Source organism: Pinus tabuliformis, chromosome 1_1, assembly GCF_031772625.1.
Source record: "Pinus tabuliformis cultivar Carrire ecotype Pingquan chromosome 1_1, CPIR1, whole genome shotgun sequence".
In the NCBI taxonomy this organism is placed as follows: domain Eukaryota; kingdom Viridiplantae; phylum Streptophyta; class Pinopsida; order Pinales; family Pinaceae; genus Pinus; species Pinus tabuliformis.
The window spans coordinates 78,650,597-78,672,556 of NC_142297.1; positions in this window are offsets into that span (position 1 = coordinate 78,650,597).

A 21,960-nucleotide genomic window follows, 5' to 3' on the forward strand; every position below is an offset into this window, starting at 1 on the left:
ATAACACTTCCTTCCAAATTGCAGCAAAAATGACCCCATTTATGGCACTTTACGGATATCATCTGTCATCCATCACATCATCTTTAATAGAAAATTTTAAGATTCAAGCAGTGGAAGATCACATTGAGCATCAACGACAAGTTCTCCAACTCTAAAAGGATAACTTCACTATGGTACAAAATCGAATGAAACAACAGGAATATCAACATTGCAATGAAAGAAGTTTTGATGTAGGTGAATGTGTATTTTTATGGCTATAACCATACAAACAACAAACGTCTCTCAAATAAGCTAAGAAGGATAATAAATTATCACCCAATTACTACAGTCCTCACAAGGTGTTGCAAAATATTGGTACTATGGCATACAAATTGGAGTTGTCCGCAACTTCCTGAGTACACCCAGTTTTCCATGTTTCATGCTTAAAGAAGGTTATCAATGACAATATTCTAGTTCAAACAGTGTTTGCAGAACTTGATGAAGAAGGAAAAATCATATTTGAGCTTGAACTAGTCATGGAAATAAGAACCTGACAGCTATGAAATCAATCAATTTAAGAGCATCTCTTGAAGTGGAAGAACTTACCCACTCAAGATTCCACATGGGAGGATGAGAATTTTTTACAGAAGCATCCATAACTACTCAAGCATTGAGGACAACGCTTTTATGAAGGAGAGGGGCATGTTAGGTCCCTATAATACTAGTGTATTCCCCTTATTGTTATTGTTATTTTAGCCCCCTCATTGTCATTGTTATGCCCATGTAGCCCCCATATTGTTATTGTTGTGCCCCATATAAGCCCATTATTGTTATTATTGTGCCCTTACATTATTATTTTTATGTAGGCTCTGATTATATTGTGACCCCTTAGACTCCTATATATAAAGGAGGTCTTGTAATTTGTATCATCCAAGAATTGTTCATTTATGTAATGTAAAGGAGGTTTCTCCCCTATGAGGATACTTTTTAAGTCGTTGATCTATATTTTTTTGAGTTGGTTGCATAACAAATTCATTTCAATATCAAAATTTGTATATGCATCTATATTCACCGAGAAACTCATTCATTCTTCTCTTGCTCATGTTTGCATTCCTTTGGCTGTACTCACCATCTACCTCTTCCTCTTATTCTACTTCCATGTCTCTAAACATGCACATATATCTCTATTTTTTTTTTAGAATAGAAAAATCTATATACCCCAAGAGATAATCCTTATCCCTTCAAAATAAATCTTGTCTTAACAAACTAAATTCATGATTACAATGATTTTCAAGAGATTTTACATAATTTGGAAATCCTAGAGATTTTCCTAGCTTTTATAAGTTCTAAAGACTTTTCTACTTTACAGGTGTTCTAGATATTTACAAGACTTTCAGATATTTCTGTTTTGAATATACTCATAGATGCTCCTGCATCATAATATTTGAGATAAGGCAAAGGCAAAAGTGTTCAAAGTTTCACATAGGAATTTAGGAAGCGAGCTTTAGCATTGTGCATTCCTTTATATTCACCTGAGATTGTGATGAAATATATTGGTTCTTTACATAGGTATATCTGACATTATTTATTTTTGTTTTAACCCACTACAATTTATGTGGCTAGTGTGAAATTTATCCATCTTGAAAGAAGGGGTAAACATGCCAAGTAACACCATTCAAAGAATTCATCATCCAAACCTCATAACAACAAATTCAAAGGAAAAGGAAAGGGAAAGGACAAGAAGACAACTACAACCAAGAAATAATAAGGAAATCCATCTTCTACACATTGCAAGAAAGAAGGGCACGATGAAGAGCATTATTGGAAGTTTCAACTAGAGATGAAGCCACAGATTAAAGTTGTGAGACACAAATTAAAGTTGTGGCATACAAGATAACAACTCTCTTCATGTTAATTCAAGCTCTGAAATTTGTGCTAGTTCAAGTTCTACAAATGAATCTCATGTAGATGAATGGAAGAGGAGTGAATTGTTACATATTAGGTGTAATAGCCTTGGGTTAAAAGTTCATGTAATAAAGTTAATAAAGGAAAAAATAAGACCAAGGACATGGAACACTTATTCCAAGCTGAATGTTGGGAAAAAATCCTAATGGGTGTTCATTTGGTATATTATGGCTAAGGAAATGGCAAAGGCATTGAAAAGGAAAAGAGGCATTATTTGGTATATTATTTATGAAAATAATGAAAAATAGGAGAAAAGGAACGTGAAAGGTCATAGGTTTCATGTGAGGAGGAAAATGAAGGAAAATAGAGGAAATTAAAGAAAATAGAGGCCTCATTGATAAAAAGGTTTTTGAGGATCAATTCACAACCATTTGTATGTTCAATATTGGAGCTCTCTATATTCTCTCTATTCTCTCATTATACCCTTGCACACTTAGAGAATTCTTGGAGCACTCTAGCATTGGAGAAAAGAAGGCAAAGGAAGGACAAGAAATGAAAGGGAAGAAAAGATCAACGAAGGAAGAGTTGGATCAAGCGGCTAAAGCAGGATTACTTACACGTATTGAGTTGCATGTATGATTTCCTTGATAGTTTGGACATGCATGGTACATGCATGTGTATATTTGGTTCTCTTGTTGTCATTGGCATGGGATTTTCCAGGTGTGACAGTGGTTTCAGCTTTACCTTGCCATTTTTGGATATCCATGGTGTGATGGGGTTTTGTCATTTGGTTGAGTTTTGGATTTTCGGATGGTTTTGGAACTAGGTGGGATGGTCTCAGGAAAATTCCCAAAGGCTTTGAAATCCCTTGATCGTTAATGGAGGGATATGTGGTAAAGCCTAAGGGTGGAGACGGAAAAATTCATCAAGGTATTGGTGAATAAATCCAAAGGCATCCATGCTTATTTAGGGCCTAGTGATCCCTTGACCAGTTTTGGTGGGATTCTGGTAAACCTTAGTAGTGTATGTTTCTTCGATTGGGCCTTGGAATCCCTTGACTAGTTTTGGCAGGATTGCGGTAAATCCTTGTAGTGTATGTTTCTTTGTTTTTTCCTATGAGTCCCTTGACTGGTAATGATGGGATTGTAGTATAGCCTAGTCATATAGGTGAGTGTTTTAGGTCTATGAATCCCTTGACCGGTAATGGTAGGCTACGTGGTAAAGCCTAAGGATGTTGGGTTGTGTTATATCCTTTCCACGACTAGCCTACGTAGTTAACCAGGGGGTTAGAGGGGGGGCGGAGCACCCCCTTCATTGCACCGATTGCGCAGTGGGGGGTCACAGGGGGTTTGAGGGGGGCGGGTAGCCCCCCTCTATGGGGTCTGGGGCAACGCTCCGAGATTTTTTTTTTTGTACCCTATATTAGGTTGGGCGGACCTACCTATGGTTTTTTGCATGGTTTTGGACACGATGGTTTTATGTCCATGGTTTTGGACGCAATGGTTTTTGGTCCATGGTATTAGATGCTTCAGCATGTATAAATATGTATTGTAACATTGAAAGGAATATAATGAAAAATCAATCTAGTAGTCCTGGTTTTGGGATCCAAGGGAAATCTCTTTGTATATGTGTTTTATGTGTTATACTCTCGCATTGTTTATTTTCTGTGTTTTAGAATTCGTATGCAGGTAATTTCTGTATGGGGTTAAAACCTACATTTGGTATCAAAGCCATTTTGGCTTCAAGGGGATACCTTTGTTGCTGAGGGGTTTCACTCGGGCCTGTGGTAGACCCTATTTAGTGGGAGATCTGCGGGATCGATTCTAGTGGTGAAAGAAGATGGCGAGCAGTGGAAAGATAGAGATTGAGAAATTTAATGGTCAGAGTTTTGAGTTGTGGAAACTCAATATGGAGGATCTATTGGTGGAAAAAGTCATTGGATCGTGGTAGATCTGGGTACTAAACCAACGGAAGTGTCCGATGAAGAACGGAAGAAGTTGGATCGGAAGGCAAAGAGCACAATACAATTGTGTGTCTTAGATTCAGTATTGTTGGATGTATCAGGGAAAGCTAAGGTGAAGGATTTGTGGGACAAGTTAGGGACTTTGTACCAATCTAAGTCTCTAGTGAATAAATTGTTCCTACGGAAAAAAGCTATATAACCTGAGGATGAAAGATGGAGACTCGGTGACAGAGCATCTGAACGCATTTAATACTTTGGTAAGTTAGTTATTATCTGTTGATATTAAAATTTCAAATGAAGATAAGTGCATCAGTTTGTTGTGTTCTCTACCAAATTCATGGGATAGTCTAGTTATTGCAATAGGTAGTAATGCAACTGCCTTGCAGTTTGATGAAATAGTCGCATCCTTGTTGATGAAGGAGATGAGACGGGAAAATATGGAGAGCCAGAATGGTGATGCCTTGTCTGTACGAGGATGGTCCCATAAAAGAAACAAAAATAAGTCATCGAGTGGGAGATCTAAATCTCCAGGAAAACTTGTAAAGGTGGTTTGTTGGAAATACGAAAAGGAAGGGCACTACAAAAGGGACTGTAAATCTAAATCTCCTGGCAAAGGAAAGGGATCTGATGATGCTCCTTCTGCAAAGGTGAAAACCACCTAGATGAAGGTGGGGATGTGTACTTGGATTCTTCAAGTACACATGTAGATCATGAGGCATGGTCGATTGACTTAGGTGCATCCTTTCACTTCACTCCCTATAAAGAGTGGTTCTGTGAGTATGAGAAATATGATGGTGGTGATTTCTTCTTAGGGGATGATAGGAAGGCTAGAATCGTTGGTCACAGAAAAGTAAAGTTGAAGTTTCAAGGTGGAGGGGTTACAACACTTCCAGGTGTTCTGCATATTCCTGCATTAGCCAGAAATCTGATTTCAGTAAGCAAGTTGGATGATGCAGGTGTAAAAACAGTGTTCGAGAAGGATACCTGCAAGATGGTTCGGGGAGCACTGGTATTGATGCGTGGAGTTCAAATTGGAACTTTGTACAAGATGCAAGGTAGCACTGTTGTTGATGGGTACAACAGTTCTATGGTTCCTGAAAGTGGAGCAGAAAATCTAGTGGTCTCTGGAGAGAAGACCATGCTGTGGCATCAAAGGCTTGGACATATTGGAGAGAAGGGCCTTCGAATACTTCATGGTAAAGGTATGGCAGAAGTATGAGTAATAGCTCTCTGGATTTTGATTTATGTGAAAATTGTGTATATGGGAAGCAGAATCAGGTGAGTTTCCCCTTTGGTGGTAAGAGTGCGAAACATATATTAGAGCTTGTGCACAGTGATGTGTTTGGACCTGTGAAGGTTCCATCACTGGGTAAGTCTGTGTGCTATGTATCATTTATAGATGACTTCTCAAGGAATACATGGATATATTTCCTTAAAAAGAAATATGAAGTCTTTGACAGGTTTAAAGAATTTAAGGCTCTGGTGGAAAACCAAATAGAGAAGAAGATAAAGGTGCTAAGGTCAGATAACGGTGGAGAGTTTTGCAATAAGGAATTTGAAGAATTTTGTAAGAAGTGTGGTATAGCACGGTAGAAGACTACTCCATACACACCTGAGCAAAATGGAGTTGCAGAAAGAATGGATAAGATGTTGATGGAAAGGGCAAGAAGCATGCTTAGTGGTGACGGATTAGGACAAGAATTTTGGGCAGAGGCGGTGGAGACAACATGTTACCTGGTCAACAGATCACCTTCATCAATGTTGGAGGATAAGACTCCATAAGAGGTATGGAATGGTAAGAAACTCTCTCTTTCACATCTGAGGGTATTTGGATGTGATGCATATGTACATGTTCCAAAAGAGAAAAGAACAAAGTTGGATAGTAAATTTCAAAAGTGCATCTTTATTGGGTATAAGGATGGTTTAAAGGGTTATAAGCTTTGGAACCCATTAACAAGGAAGGTTGTGTATAGCCGAGATGTGGTTTTCAGAGAGGTGAAAGATGTTATTAAACATGAAATCCCATCAAACGAACCTAAGAAGATAGAGTTTGAGCTAAAGGAGGAAGAATCATACTCTACGACAGAAGAGGAATCAGAACATGAAAAGCCAGAAACTCTGGTTATGAGAAGATTAGTTCGAGAAAGAAGGCAGCCAGAAAGGTATAGTCCATCTGCTTTCTGTTCAAATTTTTCTTTATCTATTACTAATGATGATCCCAGAGCTGTGAAGGAAGCAGTAGATTCAGATGATGGAAAACTCTGGAAAGAGGCCATGGTTGATGAAATGGCATCTTTGCACAAAAATGAGGCTTGCTATCTAGTGGAGTTGTCATCTGGAAGGAAACCCATTGGTAGCAAATGGGTGTTCAAGAAGAAGACAAATGCAGAAGGAAAGGTGGAGAAATACAAAGCTTGGTTGGTAGCAAAAGGTTATTCCTAGGTGCTAGGAATTGATTTTGGTGATATTTTTTCTCCTGTTGCCAAGGTAGCTTCTATTTGATTACTTTTATCTATTGCTGCTACTTTTGATTTTGAGGTAGAACAGATGGATGTGAAGACAACATTTCTTCATGGGGATCTGGAAGAGGAGATCTACATGAAGCAACTCGAAGGATTTTCGGTGAAGGGTAAGAAAGAACTGGTATGCATGTTAAAGAAGTATCTGTATGGGTTAAAACATTCACCAAGGATGTGGTATTAGAAATTTTATACATTTATACGGGGACTTGGCTTCACCAAAAGCAAGGCAGATCAATGTCTGTGTTTTAAATTAATTGGCGATCATGTTATTTATCTAGTCTTGTATGTGGATGATATGTTTCTGGTTATAAGTGACAAAGAAATTGTCCAGGATTTGAAGACCCAATTGTCCTCCAAATTCGACATGAAAGATATTGGTGTTGCAAACTATATTTTGGGCATGGAAATTAAAAGAGATCGGGCAAAGAGGAAGCTCTGGTTAAACCAGAGGAAGTATGTCGAGACAATACTGCAGAGGTTAAATATGTAGGATAGTAAACCGACGAAGGTTCCTATACCTGTAGGTGTGAAGTTATCTGCTAAACAGTGTCCCAAGACACAAGAAGAGGAAGCGGACATGTCCCGTGTTCCATATGCAAGTTCAGTCAGCAACCTGATGTATGCAATGGTCTGTACTAGACCAGACATTGCACATGAGTGGGAGTATTGAGAAGGTTTATGTCAAAACTAGTAAAGAGCATTGGACAACAGTGAAGCAGGTTTTCAGGTATTTGCGTGGCACTAGTGATTATGGTTTATGCTACCAAGGAAGACCAAGATTGGACAGAGTTTTGGATATCCATGGCTTTGTTGATGCAGACTGGGCTGGAGATCTGGATCAAAGAAGATCTACAAGTGGGTATGTGTTTAACCTATTTGGAGGTACAATCAGTTGGATGAGTAAGAAACAATCTGTAGTGGCATTATCAACTACAGAAGCAGAATACATGGCAGCCACTCATGCAAGAAAGGAAGCAATTTGGTTGCAGAGATCGTGTTCAAGTATGGGGTTAGTACACAAGGCTATAAGGATAGAATGTGACAGTCAAAGTGAAATTTTCTTAGAAAATAATCCTGCTTATCATTCAAAGACAAAGCACATTGATGTTCAGTATCACTTTGTGGGGGATACGATAGAAGACAAAAAGGTGTTGCTGGTAAAGGTGGACACTTTGAAGAATACTGTAGATGCATTGAAAAAATCTGTGAGCTCTGAGAAGTTCTCTTGCTGTAGAGAAACAATGGGCATTGGAGGGGTGGATAAATGAATAAGCTCTCCTATGCCCCCCTATGAAAAGAAAACAACAAGTGGGATAATGTTGGGTTGTGTTATATCCTTCCACAACTAGCCTATGTAATTAACCAGGGGGTTAGAGGGGGCGAGAAGCCCCCCTTTCATTGCGCTGATTACACAGCGGGGGGTAGCCCCCCTTTACGGGGTCCGGGGTGGTACCCCGGGAAATTCTTTTTTGGACCCTATATTAGGTTGGGAGGACCTACCTATGGTTTTGTGCATGGTTTTTGCACATTGTTTTAGACACGATGGTTTTCGTTCCATGGTTTTGGATGCAATGGTTTTCGGTCCATGGTAATGGATGCTTCAACATGTATAAATATGTATTCTAACATTGAAAGGAATATAACGAAAAATCAATCTGGTAGTCCCAGTTTTGGGATCCAGGGGAAAATCTTTGTGTGTATGTGTTTTATGTGTTATGCTCTCACATTGTTTATTTTCTGTGTTTTAGAATTCATATGTAGGTAATTTCTGTACGGGGTTAAAACCTACAAAAGAAGCCCTGGTTGTTTTATTGTGAGTCCCACATTCATGCTTGGAATATGACATGGGGGTGATTAGCTGAAAGAAATATTCGGTTCAGCCCAATCTGTGGTCAGGTAGTACGTGGAAGTCCCTCAGTTGGTTGGATTTTGCATATGTTAATCAGAAATATTTTCCTCTTGTATTTATTGAGTATTTATACTTGTTATTATGTGGCTTTAATGGTTTTTCTATCGTCGTTATTATTTCGGTTATATGTTGGTTATAAGCATGGTCTTATGATAGACTTTAGCTATGGATCTCATCATGTTTTAATTGGTAAATGAATGGTTAATTAATGCATTACCTAATATATGTTATTGCAGCTATTATGAGAGGGAATCATACCTTCTTTATGATTTTAAAATAATTATGAGACACTGATGTTCAGATATGCATTTATAACCTACAGATTACATGTTCACAATGTGTCCGATGAAATTTTTGTCATGGTTAGGCCTTGTTAGGTCAAGTTCTTGTCTAATTTTTACATTAATGGCTTTGTCCTTGTGTCATTCATCAATTTGGAAAGTTATATCAATTTTTTGGCAAAGGTTTGGATCCTAGCCCTGAAAAAGGGGCTCAAATATTGGAGTCATAAGAACAGAAATGAGTAAATTAGACTGTAGTCACTGGGAGGCAGGGTTATCCATGCGACTGGAGGCTTAAATGCATTTCCTTGCCTTGTTATGCATTCTACTAGCAACCTAGGTCAGTGAAAAAGCAAGTTAACTCTGGGTTATGGCACCTGGAGTGGTTGTTTAGCTCCTGGGGATATTGTAGCTATTGAGGAAGGTCTGTAGAGTTTTGGTTAGATGATTCCACTTACTTAACTATTCCTAGGAAGTTGAGTCATATCATAGTAACTATTCATCACATATTTACCCCAGTGGACCAATGAACTTAAGTTTGTGGAAAAATATACCAAAATAGAAACATTATTTGACCTAGGCTCTCAAGTCAATTTAATTTTAGAATCAACTGTTAAGAATTTGGGAATTGAAACCAAGCCTCATCCAAAATCCTACCCTCTTGGTTGGGTATGTGACAATGAAAAACTCCATGTAGCCAAGAAATCCAGGGTTAGGTTTCTTATTGCATCAAAACTAGTAGATGAGGGTGATTTGGATGTTGTCCCAATGGATATATGTGGCATAGTTTTGGGAAGTTCGTATTGTATGATAAGAAAGTAGTCTTATTCCAGCATGAGAAAAATACTATTTCACCAAGAATGGGGTGGAGTATATTTTCAAAGGCCATGGTGTGAGGATCAATGCAAACCTTGTTAGCGTAAGTTAGGTGAAAAGGCTTATTAAGGAATTTAGACTTCTGTGATCCATAACATTGTTTAGATAATCTTCGGCAAAATCACATAACCAATCTTTTGTCGACGCGTTTCGAACCAACCAGTGTGGTTCATCGTCAGGACAAGTTGAAGAACCAATCCGGTTTAGCTGATTAAATAGAGTGTGCGGAGACTCCAACGGTTATCTTGCCAACGGCTAATTTGACCTAATGATCCTGGTCAAACCATTAATTTAATTATTAATATTTCTATAAATAGCTAAAACGGGTAAATTTGTTAATTATATTTAAGATTAAAATCATTTAATAATATGAGTATTGAATAATCTAATAACCATGTTTATTATTTAAATATAATGGTCATATATTTATTAAATAATGTATAATTATTATTATTCTAATATTATTAAAGTATAAATAAATGTTACTCTTAGAATTTAGTTATCTTAGGTAAAAATATACCATTTTATTATTTATTATTTAAATATAATGGTCCATTCGAAAAATGTTAATAAATCCATATTTATTTAATAATTCATAATTCCAATACTATTAAAAACAAACAAATAGAATTCTTAATAAAATATTATTATTATTAGAATAAAGTAATGTTCATGTTTATTAATACTAGAATAACTAATAAATCCATATTTATTTAATAATTCATAATTCCAATACTATTAAAAACAAACAAATAGAATTCTTAATAAAATATTATTATTATTAGACTAAAGAATGTTCATGTTTATTAATACTAGAATAACTAATATTCTTGTTATATCATATATATATTTATTTATACTACTAACTAATTAACTTTAAACCTAATGGTCATTTGATAAACTAGGTCTCCTTTAATATTTAAATAATTGATCTATATTTATTAAATACTCAATATATACTCAATAATCTGTTATTCCGTTATTAAAATTAATTATGACATTAGGTAATTATAATATTACTATAAGGTTTAAAAGGGTTTTTTAGACATTAGCATATTTAATCAAATTAATGGAACCAAAAAATCTAATCTAATAATAATATATCCAATAGAATCATACACGGGACAAGGTTAATACCCTGAAACTCACTAGGACTAATCCGCCAAAAACGAAACTTAAGGAGGGGGAAGACGGAAACCCTAAGACTAAACACAAGGGGAATGAGGAGGCTAGGAAGACAAGGCTGGGACCCAACAGCTACTAATCTTCTAGCCATCATCCCTATTAAGATTATTCGGCCTTTTTTCAATCTCCAGGGCCTCTCTAAATTTGCGATGGTGAAACTGTGCAACTTTGGCAATGACTTGAGCCTCTTCTATACATACATGATGCATAGTCTTCCCCGCATGTTCAGCCAGGGCGGAGGACTTGGTCCTACCATGTCTCAAGTCAGTCGAATGCTCACTAATCTGTTGATTGATAGAGCGACCAGTCTCACCAATATAAGGAGTCCCACAGGAACAGGGAATGACATAGACGCCCTTCATGTCCTTAGGGTCAATCGGGTCTTTCACAGACCTGAGGGAGCCACGGATAGTGTTGAGAGGTCTAAAACTAGCGGGCACATCGTATTTCCTCAGAATTCTCGCAATCCTGTCCGTGGTCCTAGTCTAATAATAATAATATTTTATTAAGAATTCTATTTGTTTGTTTTTAATAGTATTGGAATTATGAATTATTAAATAAATATGGATTTATTAGTTATTCTAGTATTAATAAACATGAACATTACTTTATTCTAATAATAATAATATTTTATTAAGAATTCTATTTGTTTGTTTTTAATAGTATTGGAATTATGAATTATTAAATAAATATGGATTTATTAACATTTTTCGAATGGACCATTATATTTAAATAATAAATAATAAAATGGTATATTTTTACCTAAGATAACTAAATTCTAAGAGTAACATTTATTTATACTTTAATAATATTAGAATAATAATAATTATACATTATTTAATAAATATATGACCATTATATTTAAATAATAAACATGGTTATTAGATTATTCAATACTCATATTATTAAATGATTTTAATCTTAAATATAATTAACAAATTTACCCGTTTTAGCTATTTATAGAAATATTAATAATTAAATTAATGGTTTGACCAGGATCATTAGGTCAAATTAGCCGTTGGCAAGATAACCGTTGGAGTCTCCGCACACTCTATTTAATCAGCTAAACCGGATTGGTTCTTCAACTTGTCCTGACGATGAACCACACTGGTTGGTTCGAAACGCGTCGACAAAAGATTGGTTATGTGATTTTGCCGAAGATTATCTAAACAAGGCTTATTAACCCAAGCAAAATTTGCATGCCCATGGTTGTAAAGATGCAGAAGCATCTGATGCTCTCCAGGGTTGTGATCCCTCTCATATGAAAGAATTGTATGATGTTGTTTCTAATTATGATGGGATTTTTTCAAGAACTAAGTGGGTTACCTCCTGAAAGGTAGATCCAACATGAAATTCATCTCCAATAATATGCTCCTTTGCTTAATGTGGGAATGTACAAGTTGTCAGTTGTTGAAATGGAAGAGATAAAAAAGCAAGTGTAGGACTTGTTGAACCAAGGGGTCATCAGACCTAGCTCTTTTCCTTGTGGTTCTCCCATAGTGTTGGTGCCAAAGAAGGATGGAACATGGAGGATGTGCATGGATTATCAGGCACTCAACAAGATTATGGTGAAAAACTGCTACCCTCTCCCTCACATTGATTATTTACTCGATTAGTTGAAAAATGTTGTTTAATTATTTCACTAATTTGTACTTGTGTAGTGGCTGCCACCAAATCATAATTGCATAGCATGATGTGCGGAAGACTACATTCAAGACCACGTAGGGGCTATTTGAGTGGTTGGTGATTCCATTAAGGCTATGCAATGCCCCGACAACATTTATGAGGGTGATGAATGATATATTTAGACCTTTTCTAGATGATTTTTTGCTTATGTATCTTGATGATATACTTGTTTTCAGTAGAAATTGGGATGATAGTGTAAAACATGTGAAAAAGGTGCTTGATATTTTGCAAAAGGAGAAATTGTATGTAAAAATGTCCAAATGTGAATTTGGCAAAACTTCTTTGGTTTATTTAGGTCATATTGTTGGAGGAGGTCAATTGAAAATTGATCCTTCAAAGGTTGATGTAATTGTTAAATGGCCTAATCCTACCAATGTAACATAAGTAAGAATATTGTTTGGTGCAGTGAAATATTGGAGGAGGTTCATTGCCAACTTCGCCATCATAGCATCTCCTTTGCATGCTTTAACCAGTGTGAAGTAAACTTTTCAGTGGGGAGGAAAGCAGCATAAGGCTTTCGACACCCTGAAGGAAAATATTAGTACCGCACCAGTACTAGCCTTGCCTGATCTCTAGCAACCATTCAAGATTGAGATAGATGTCAATGTTACGCCATGGGTGCAGTGTTGATGCAACAATGGAAACTAATTTGTTACCATTCAGATAATTTCTCTCAAGTTGTTGTGAATTATCCCACTTATGACAAGGAGCTGTATGCTTTGGTGCAAAGCATCAAGAAATGGAAACATTACTTGATTGGAAAGGAGACTATTATTCATATAAACCACTAGACCTTATAATACCTCCAATCACAAACCAAGTTGCAGCAACCTTGTCATTTCAGGTGGATGGGATTTCTTCAACAATTTCACTTGGTAATCAAATACAAAAAGGGCACAAGCAACAAAGTAGTAGATATGCTCTCTAGACCTCTTGTTTTTGCATCTGTTATTTTGAAAAATGCTTCTTTATCTCATGAAAGTTATGTTGAGAAATATGTTGTTGATGAATATTTCAAGGATATTTATGAGAAGCTAACCCATGGATCGTAGGTAGGTAATTACAATTTGCAGGGAAAGCTCTTGTACCACCTTGGAAAACTATGTATTCCTACCAATGAAAGAGTCCATGTAATACGAGAAGCTCACACTTCTCTTGTGTCTGGTCATTTTGGTGTAGGAAAGACTATGTCTCACTTGCAAAGGTTTTTCTATTGGCCTCATATGAAATAAATTGTATCAAAATATGTAAAGGGATGTGTGATGTGTTCTATTTGTAAGCCCACTAATAGAAAATTGGGGCTATACATGCCACTCCCTATTCCTTCTCGTCCTTGGGAGAGTGTCTCCATGGACTTTGTAGGAGGGCCACCTTTGTCAAGAAAGCACCATGACTATTTTTATGTCATGGTGGATAAGTTTAGTAATATGTGTATCTTAATGCCATGTAAGAAGCAGATTACTACTAAGAAGATTGCTCAACTCTTCTTTCAGTATGTATGGGTCCACTTTGGGTTTCCCAAATCCTTTGTATCTGATCGAGACTATCGATTCCTTGGAGAGTTTTGGACAAGTTTATGGAAGTTAATGGACACCAAACTAAAGAGGAGTGTGACATTTCATCTAAAAAACACTGGATAGACAAAGGTTTTCAATCAAACAATGGTTCACTTTCTTCGAGGCTATTTTAGCATACATCCCAAATTGTGGGATGAGTAGATCCATTATGTGCATCATGCATACAACAAGGTCATGCACTCATCTACTGAAAGCTCACCGTTTCAAACATGCATTGGGTACCTGTCGAAAGATCCCTTAGATTTTATCTTTGGGAAGGATGAAGATTCCAGTGAATGAAGTAACGAAGACAAAGCATGCAAGTTTATTCTGCATATCCAAATTATTCATCAAGTAATGCAGGAACACTTGGAGAAGAGTTAGGCTTGATACAAATCTTGACATGACAAACACTGAGTTGATCATTAGTTCTAGGTTGGAGACAGGGTATGGCTCCATATTAGCAAGGACAAGATGAAGGGAGAAGGAAAGAAATTAAGACCAATCAGATATGGTCCTTTCACCATCTTGGAGAATATTTGGAGCAATTATTTTCGCTTTGATCTACCAGCATATATGCATATGTATTTTGCGGTGAATGTTGAAAACTTGAAACTTTACCAGCCACCTAAGATCATCGATCTAGAAGAGAGTGGACAGGTACCTTAAGTGGCTTATTTTTCACCAACATTTTTGGACAAGTTTCCTAAAGACATCATCCTTGACTAGAGGACCAAGACTTCAATAAGGGGAGACATGGAGTACCTTCATGTGGGTGTCAAAGGAATACATCCAAGTAAGGCCCAATGGATTGAAAAGGAGAAAATGAGGGAGAAATTCCCTCACCTACTAGTTGATTGATGAGACTTTTGGAGGCCCAAAATCTTCGCAGTGGGGGGGAATGATCTAGGAGGATCCCAAAAAGCTAAAATTTTTAAGTCCCCAAATCCCAAAAAAAACTTATCTCAAATCGAAGAGCTCATCATTTTTAATTAAACAACTGGAATGACACCTCAATTCAACACTGTATGCGAAAGTTATGGCCATCTAAAGTTATTGTCAACCATAATAAAAAAAAAATTGTAGGTGTACATTAATATGCCACGTGGCACTCCCACATGTTGTCTGTGGCAATACGGAGGACACCTTGTCAGCTACTATACGGACCACCTGGGCCAATCAGTTTGCGACACATGGTAGTACGAACTAGTGACTGGGTGATTGATTTGGTACAAGAATACCAATGACATGCTGCCATATGGGCCGAATCAGGTGGTGCCAAGTGGCACCAAGGTGGTAACCCATGGGGCCTGGTCAAACCTACGTGGACGGTTTGTCATTTTTTTGGTTGGTTAATATGGTGGATGGTGGAATAGATTTAATGATGAGTTTTGACGAGTGTCGTCAAAATAAACCATCAATGACATTGTTTTATTATATGAAACAAAAACGATCAGCGATAATGGGGTTTGAACCCATGACTTACCAAATGGGAAATATAATATATACGGTAGGGTTGTTGTTGGGCCAACGACCCGACGTTATTTTTAACAGCCAATGAAAAATATTTAAGCGACCATTTTTTATACAATGATGAAGGGGGATGATGGGACCGGCCCAACACTGTTCGGACTAATCAACAATTAAATGATTTAAGTGTGATTTAGCTGTGGATTAGTTTGTAATTACCAATGTTCTCAGATTTTTCTGGAAAATGATAGGTGGCATTTATGTGTGCAATCAATACTGTGTACTATACCTCGGGTCGCGTTTCCCGCTCCTCATTTCGCCAAAACTCTTCCTCTGTCGTTCATTCAACCATTTCTGTTCTTTGCACTTGTTCGCCGAGGGTTTGTTCTGTGTGGTTTTGTTGCTTGTGTATGCAGCTACGCTGCAACTGCTAGGCACACCTTCTGGTTTTTCTTGTCCAATAGTGTGACTCTTATATTTGCTTGACTCTTATACTTGCTTGGATAACCTTTGGTCCTGATTCGTTGGACAACCAAAAATGGTTCTGCTGCCGCCTGTGTAAGTAGATTTTTGTGCTCTTTTTGCAATTGTTTCAACTGGTCTCTGCTCCATGAGCTTGGGTTCTAGTATGAGGTTGTCTTGCTTATGAAACTCAGTGAGTTGGCATGCACTCAGGTTTCGAAACAATGGCGCTCTTTGGTCTTTAGCTTCAGTGCAGGTAGCATCTTCTATCCATGATTCAATTTGTCGTTTCCATTCTTCTATTCCTAATGTGGCTGCTCCTTTGTCTCAGTCGTTGGTTGGAACTCGAGGGTTAAAGGCTTGTTCTCTGTTCTCACTGCGAATCCTTTAGGTAGGGAAAATGTATCCCTCTTATACTTTCACTCATGCACTTGTTTTGTTTTCCTCTGTCGAAAGGTTGCTAACAACTGTGTATTGGTTCTTTTGCAGGTATTGGGGTTTGCAGTTGGGTATGCTCGGAACAAATGTGTCGGCCTCTGCTTGGTAGGCTCTGTCAACGCAACTAATCTTCAGTTTTTGGATTAGGCCTGTAAGATTGAGGATTTGGTTTTCCTCAATGCTTAGTCAGTGTTGTCTCTCGGCTGTAGCCAGCATCTTGGTCATTTTGTTAGCATAGGCTTCCTTGGTTCTGTGATTGTTGGTTGTAACTTTTAATGTGTGGGAGTCGTTTCCCAAAACCCTCACCTAGGGTTTGTCGACCGTCGGCTATGTGACTGTTTCTGGTTTATTTTGGAACTCTGTTATGTATGCTCATACATTTCATCTTATAATTTAAAGAAAAAACTTTCAGGGAAACATTGGTTTCAGTTTACCTTGTTTTAATGATGATGATTAGCTATCGTTCCTTTCATTCCAGCTTCAATGCCTTTGAATTACGATTGTTAATTTGCAACTGTGTTTGTAATTTTTTTTCCACGAACATAAAGTTTTGTAGTTGCTCTGGTAATTTGTTCTGGTGGTCGATTTCGAAGTTAAGAAGATAATGTATGGCCTATATGTGATTAACTCGCCCGATTGATTTTTCTGCGTTCGTTCCTGTTTATTCCATGTCGATTTCTTCTGTGGGATTCAAACCCTCATTCTGGAAATGCAACTCTGTCTCACTGTCTAGACTCTGTTTCTTAGAAAATAAAAATTAAATAAACCTGTATGTAAGAATTGTATTGATTACTCTGATGTTCGGTGAATTAGGAAGCAAAACGAAAATACTATGGATACACAAATGGATTCGAATTGTCTGTTCTTTTCTTATTATTGCTTGAATGCTAAAAATGATGAACCCTTTCAATGGATTTTTCATGTACATTTATAGTCTCTATTCACAGTTACCTGAACTGTGCAGTTACTGTTTTCAATTGTATTTCTATTTAGTTACATAATGATGCTTGCATTCGGTTATGCTTTTTGACAAGATTTTACATCAAAAACATTTTTTTTCTCTCCAAAATGACAAAACATTATTAAATTTCTATTGATTAAAGATAGACAAACTAATGACCCTAACCGACCAAACTGTCCCCAACTAGTATTGAAACTAAAAGTAAACAAAATCTTCCACCCTACTTTGACAAACTATCATAAAAAATAAAAAATAAAAAAAAATAAAAAATGTTAACACAACTTCCATCTGGTGGAGACCAACACCCGGTCATGGTGCCCTAGCTAGATGCTCCTGCATCAGTCTCCCAGGGTAAAAAGAAATCATGACTCCGGTCCATGAGCTTCTCGACTAAAGAACCCGCCTGCTCAATTTGCCTGGCATCAAGCGACGAACTATCCTCAATAGGATGATTCTTCCACTTGACCAAGTATTGCAGATACTCCTTCCGTCGAGTTCGTTTGGCCACCTGAGTATCGAGGATGCTCTCGATCTCAGGAGGCTGAACGTAAGGCATCTGTCTCACCCAAGTTTCTCCTCCATCCTGGGTATTCTTTGTAGGCTATGTGGTTCTTTCTTCTTCTTCTGGGTCAACAGTGTAAGGAAATAGGTTTGCTACATTAAATATGGGTGAAATGCCTATCCCTAGTGGCAGCTATATCTCATAGGCATTCGCTGAAAATTTCCGGAGGACTTTGCAGGGACCTATCTTCTTATACTTTAGCTTATTGTATGCACCTCTAGGGAATTGTTCCTTGCGTATATGCACGAGAACTTCATCTCCTACATTGAACTGTACTTCCCTTCTCTTCAAATCTGATTGTTGTTTATATTTTTGGCTGTTGTCCTGCAATTTAATTTTCACCTGCTCATGCAAATCTCTCACCGCGTTAGCGAAATCTTCTCCATCTGCGCTTCACCTTTCTTACAATCCAAGATCTCGCAACTCATGCAATCCGCGAGGATGCATGTCGTACATGATCTGAAATAGACCGTAACCTGTGCTGCGATTAGGCGAGTCATTATAAGAAAACTCTACTTATGCAAGCACACGATCCCACATCCGCGAATTCTCACCAATAAAACTTCGTAGTAGGTTTCCTAGACTCCTGTTTACCACCTCTGTTTGTCCATCAGTTTGTGGGTGATAAGCAGAGCTATAACTCAGCTGTGTATCCATTTTCTTCCACAGGGTGCGCCAAAAGTGCCCTGTAAACTTCACATTCCTGTCCGAAAGAATAGACTTAGGCAAACCATGTAGCCTGACAATCTCTGTGAAGAACAAGTGGGCCACGTGAATGGCATCACTAGTTTTTCTGCAAGGGATAAAATGTGTCATCTTCGAGAATCTGTCCACTACTACCATCACCGAGTCATAACCTCGTTGTGTCCTAGGTAGACCCAAGACAAATTCCAAGCTGACTGAGTCCCACGATCTACTTGGAACAAGTAATGGTGTATAGAGTCCCGTGTTTTGACTGTGACCTTTCATCAACTGGCACACTTTACATTTGGTCACAAATTGTGGTACATCCCTTCGCATCTTTGACCAAAAGTAGAAATGACTGAGCTGCTCGAGTGTCTTGTCTATGCCGAAATGTCCAGCTAAACCTCCACTGTGCTTCTCTCGAATAATGTTCTCTCTCATCGAGCAGTCAGGAATGCATAGTTGTCCTCCTCTAAATAGCAGTTTCTCTTGCAAGTTGTAGTCCAACCATGGACTGTTATCTCTCACTAAGGGATTCTGACATGCCTCATAGGCTTCTTTAAAATCTGTGTCAGTCTAATATAAATCTTTCAAGTGCTTAAAACCCAGCACTTGTACAATACTCTCCTGCAAAAGTAAGGCCCTCCTACTCAACGCATCTGCCACCTTGTTGGCCTACCCGCTGATGTTTTTCAACGCAAAGGTGAAACTCTGCAAATATTCCACCCACTTGGCATGTTTTTGATTCAGCTTGTGTTGTTGCATCACATACTGTAGTGCAGAATTATCTGAAAACAACACAAATTCATTTCCTAGCAAATAGTGCCTCTAGTGTTTTAATGCATGTAAAATAGGATAGAACTCCCTGTCATAGGACGAATATTTCTATGTACTTTCATTTAGCTTCTCGCTGAAAAATGCAATAGGTTTATCCTCCTAGCTAAGTACAGCTCCAATAGCCGTACTTCTAGCATCACAGCAAACCTGAAAGAGCTTTTTAAAATCTAGCAATCTCAGGATTGGTATTTCTGTGATCTTCTTCTTTAGTAGCTGAAAACTCCTCTCCGCTGCATTAGTCCATTGAAAAGGTTGACTGGCCTTTTTAATGGTGTCCAACATAGGTGCACAGATTTCGCTAAAATTTCTTACGAATTTCTGGTAAAAACTCGCCAGCCCATGAAAACTACATACCTCAAATAAGCTTTTCGGAGATGGCCAATTAACTATCGCTGCAATCTTCTCCGGATCCATCTTCAGCTCGTTTTCTGCTATTACGAAGCCCAAATAAATCAACTCTTTGTGTAGAAAAGTACACTTCTTCAAATTTATCGGCAATTTATTCTATTGTAATTTTTCTAGCACTTTCCAAACATGTCGAAGGTGCTCCACCCTTGTCTTGCTAAAAATTAGTATGTCATCCAGGTACATTATCACAAATTTTCCGATGTATTCTTTCAACATTTCATTCATTAACCACATAAATGTACTGGGTGCATTGCTCAACCCGAATGGCATAACCAGCCATTCATATAGTCCCTCATTCGTCTTAAAGGCTGTCTTCCACTCATCCCCCTCTCGAATTCGGATCTGATGATACCCGCTCTTCAAGTCTATCTTAGAAAAATATGTTGCCCCGCTTAGGCAATCCATCATGTCGTCCATCCGTGGCAGTGGGAACCTGTACTGGATGGTGATTTTGTTGATGGCCCTCGAGTTTGTGCACATCCGCCATTCTCCTCCTTTCTTGGGAGCGAGAACCGTTGGAACTGCGCAAGGGCTCAAACTCTCCCTTATCAATCCTTTGTCTAGCAGTTCCTGCACCTACTTCCTAATCTCTTCATTGTCCTTGGGGCTCATTCGGTATGCTGCCTTATTCGGCAAACTTGCTCCGGGTATGAAGTCAATATGGTGACTTATGCTTCTTTTGGGGGGCAGTTTATCTGGCAAGTCATCCACCACTATGTCTGTAAATTCCTGCAACATCTGCTAAATTTCTGGGGGTAAATCTGATACCTTTGTATGCAACAGTACCGTTCTTGCTCTTCTTACAACTACATAACTCACCTCGCTATCCTCAACTTGTTTCAGAAACTGTTTTCCACTGACCAACAATGCTCTTGGCTCACTTGTTCCTACTGTTCCTTCCTCCTTGATGGGCACAAGCGTGTGCTTGATTCCATCCTTGACAAACTTATAGCAGTTTTTCAATCCATCATGTACCACCTTTCTGTCGTACTGCCATGGCCTGCCTAGTAGTATGTGACATACATCCATCAACATGATGTCACAAATGACCTTATCCTTATATCTACCTATTTGAAACTCCACCTTGCATTGTTCATCCACCAGCAACTGATAGCCTTTTTGCAACCATGAAACTTTGTAAAGGGTGGAATGTTTCAATCGCTTCAATTCCAAATTTTCCACCATCTCTGTGGCCAACAAGTTATCTGTACTACCACTGTCAATAATTAACTTACAGCACTTACCGTGTGACTTACAAACTGTTCGAAACAAAGCCTTCCGTTGAGTTTGTTTAGTGGTTCCTTTTGCTGGTTTTAACAACACCTTGTTCAACACTAGGGCTTCCCCTGTTTCGGAAGCATTCTTTGCTTCTTGGGGAGGTGCCTCTGCTTCCTCTGGTTGTATGACATACGCACCCCTCTGTCTAGCTTGGTCTGCCTCAGGACACTCAAATGATCTGTGTCCCCACTTATGACACCTATAACATTGGTAACCAGCTCCTTTGCCTCGACCATTTCCCCTACCTCGCTGATATGGCCTACCACCTTTCACATTATCACATTTATTTGTTGATCTGGAAGCTTTAGAATTGCTGCCTTCCTCATTACTACTAGCAGTCCACCCTCTGCCATATGACTGGCCTTTTCCTCTATCGGTTCCTCATCCTCTCCTGGCATTTTTCTTTCTAGTAATTTTATCTTCAGCTTTCATAGCACTTTGTTACGCTTCTTCAATGTTCTTTGGAGACAGAATACTAATTTCATCTAAAATTTCTAGTCTTAAACCATTTACATACCTGGTTGTCTTCTCTGAGGTATCCTTTGTATAACTGTTTGGTCAATTTAGTGATGTCTAAATTGGAACTTTTAAATGTCAACTTGGGGCTCGTAAGTTGATGAAGTAATGTGTACTGTATGTACTTAGGCAACTGTTTCTTAAGTTTTTGTCGTTTTTAACTTTTTAAGTTTGTTTCCAGATATATTTCTCCTACAATGATGTGATGGAAATGAAATGAAGTGAGTGAAGTGTGTGTGATTGTGATGAGTTCTAAATGATTTCTTAAAGCTTTAAAAGTAATCTACAAGAAAGCTTTGAACAACAACTGAAATGAAATCAACTCTTAAAGGAAAATGAAGGCATCAAATAAAAGACTAATGACATTGGTCCAGTATCTATGCTGCTGCAAGAAAATGAAGATGAAATCTATGTCAAGTCTAGCTAAAACTAAGTAATATGAAACTGAAGTAAATCTACATAAAAGAAAGACTAGTCACAAA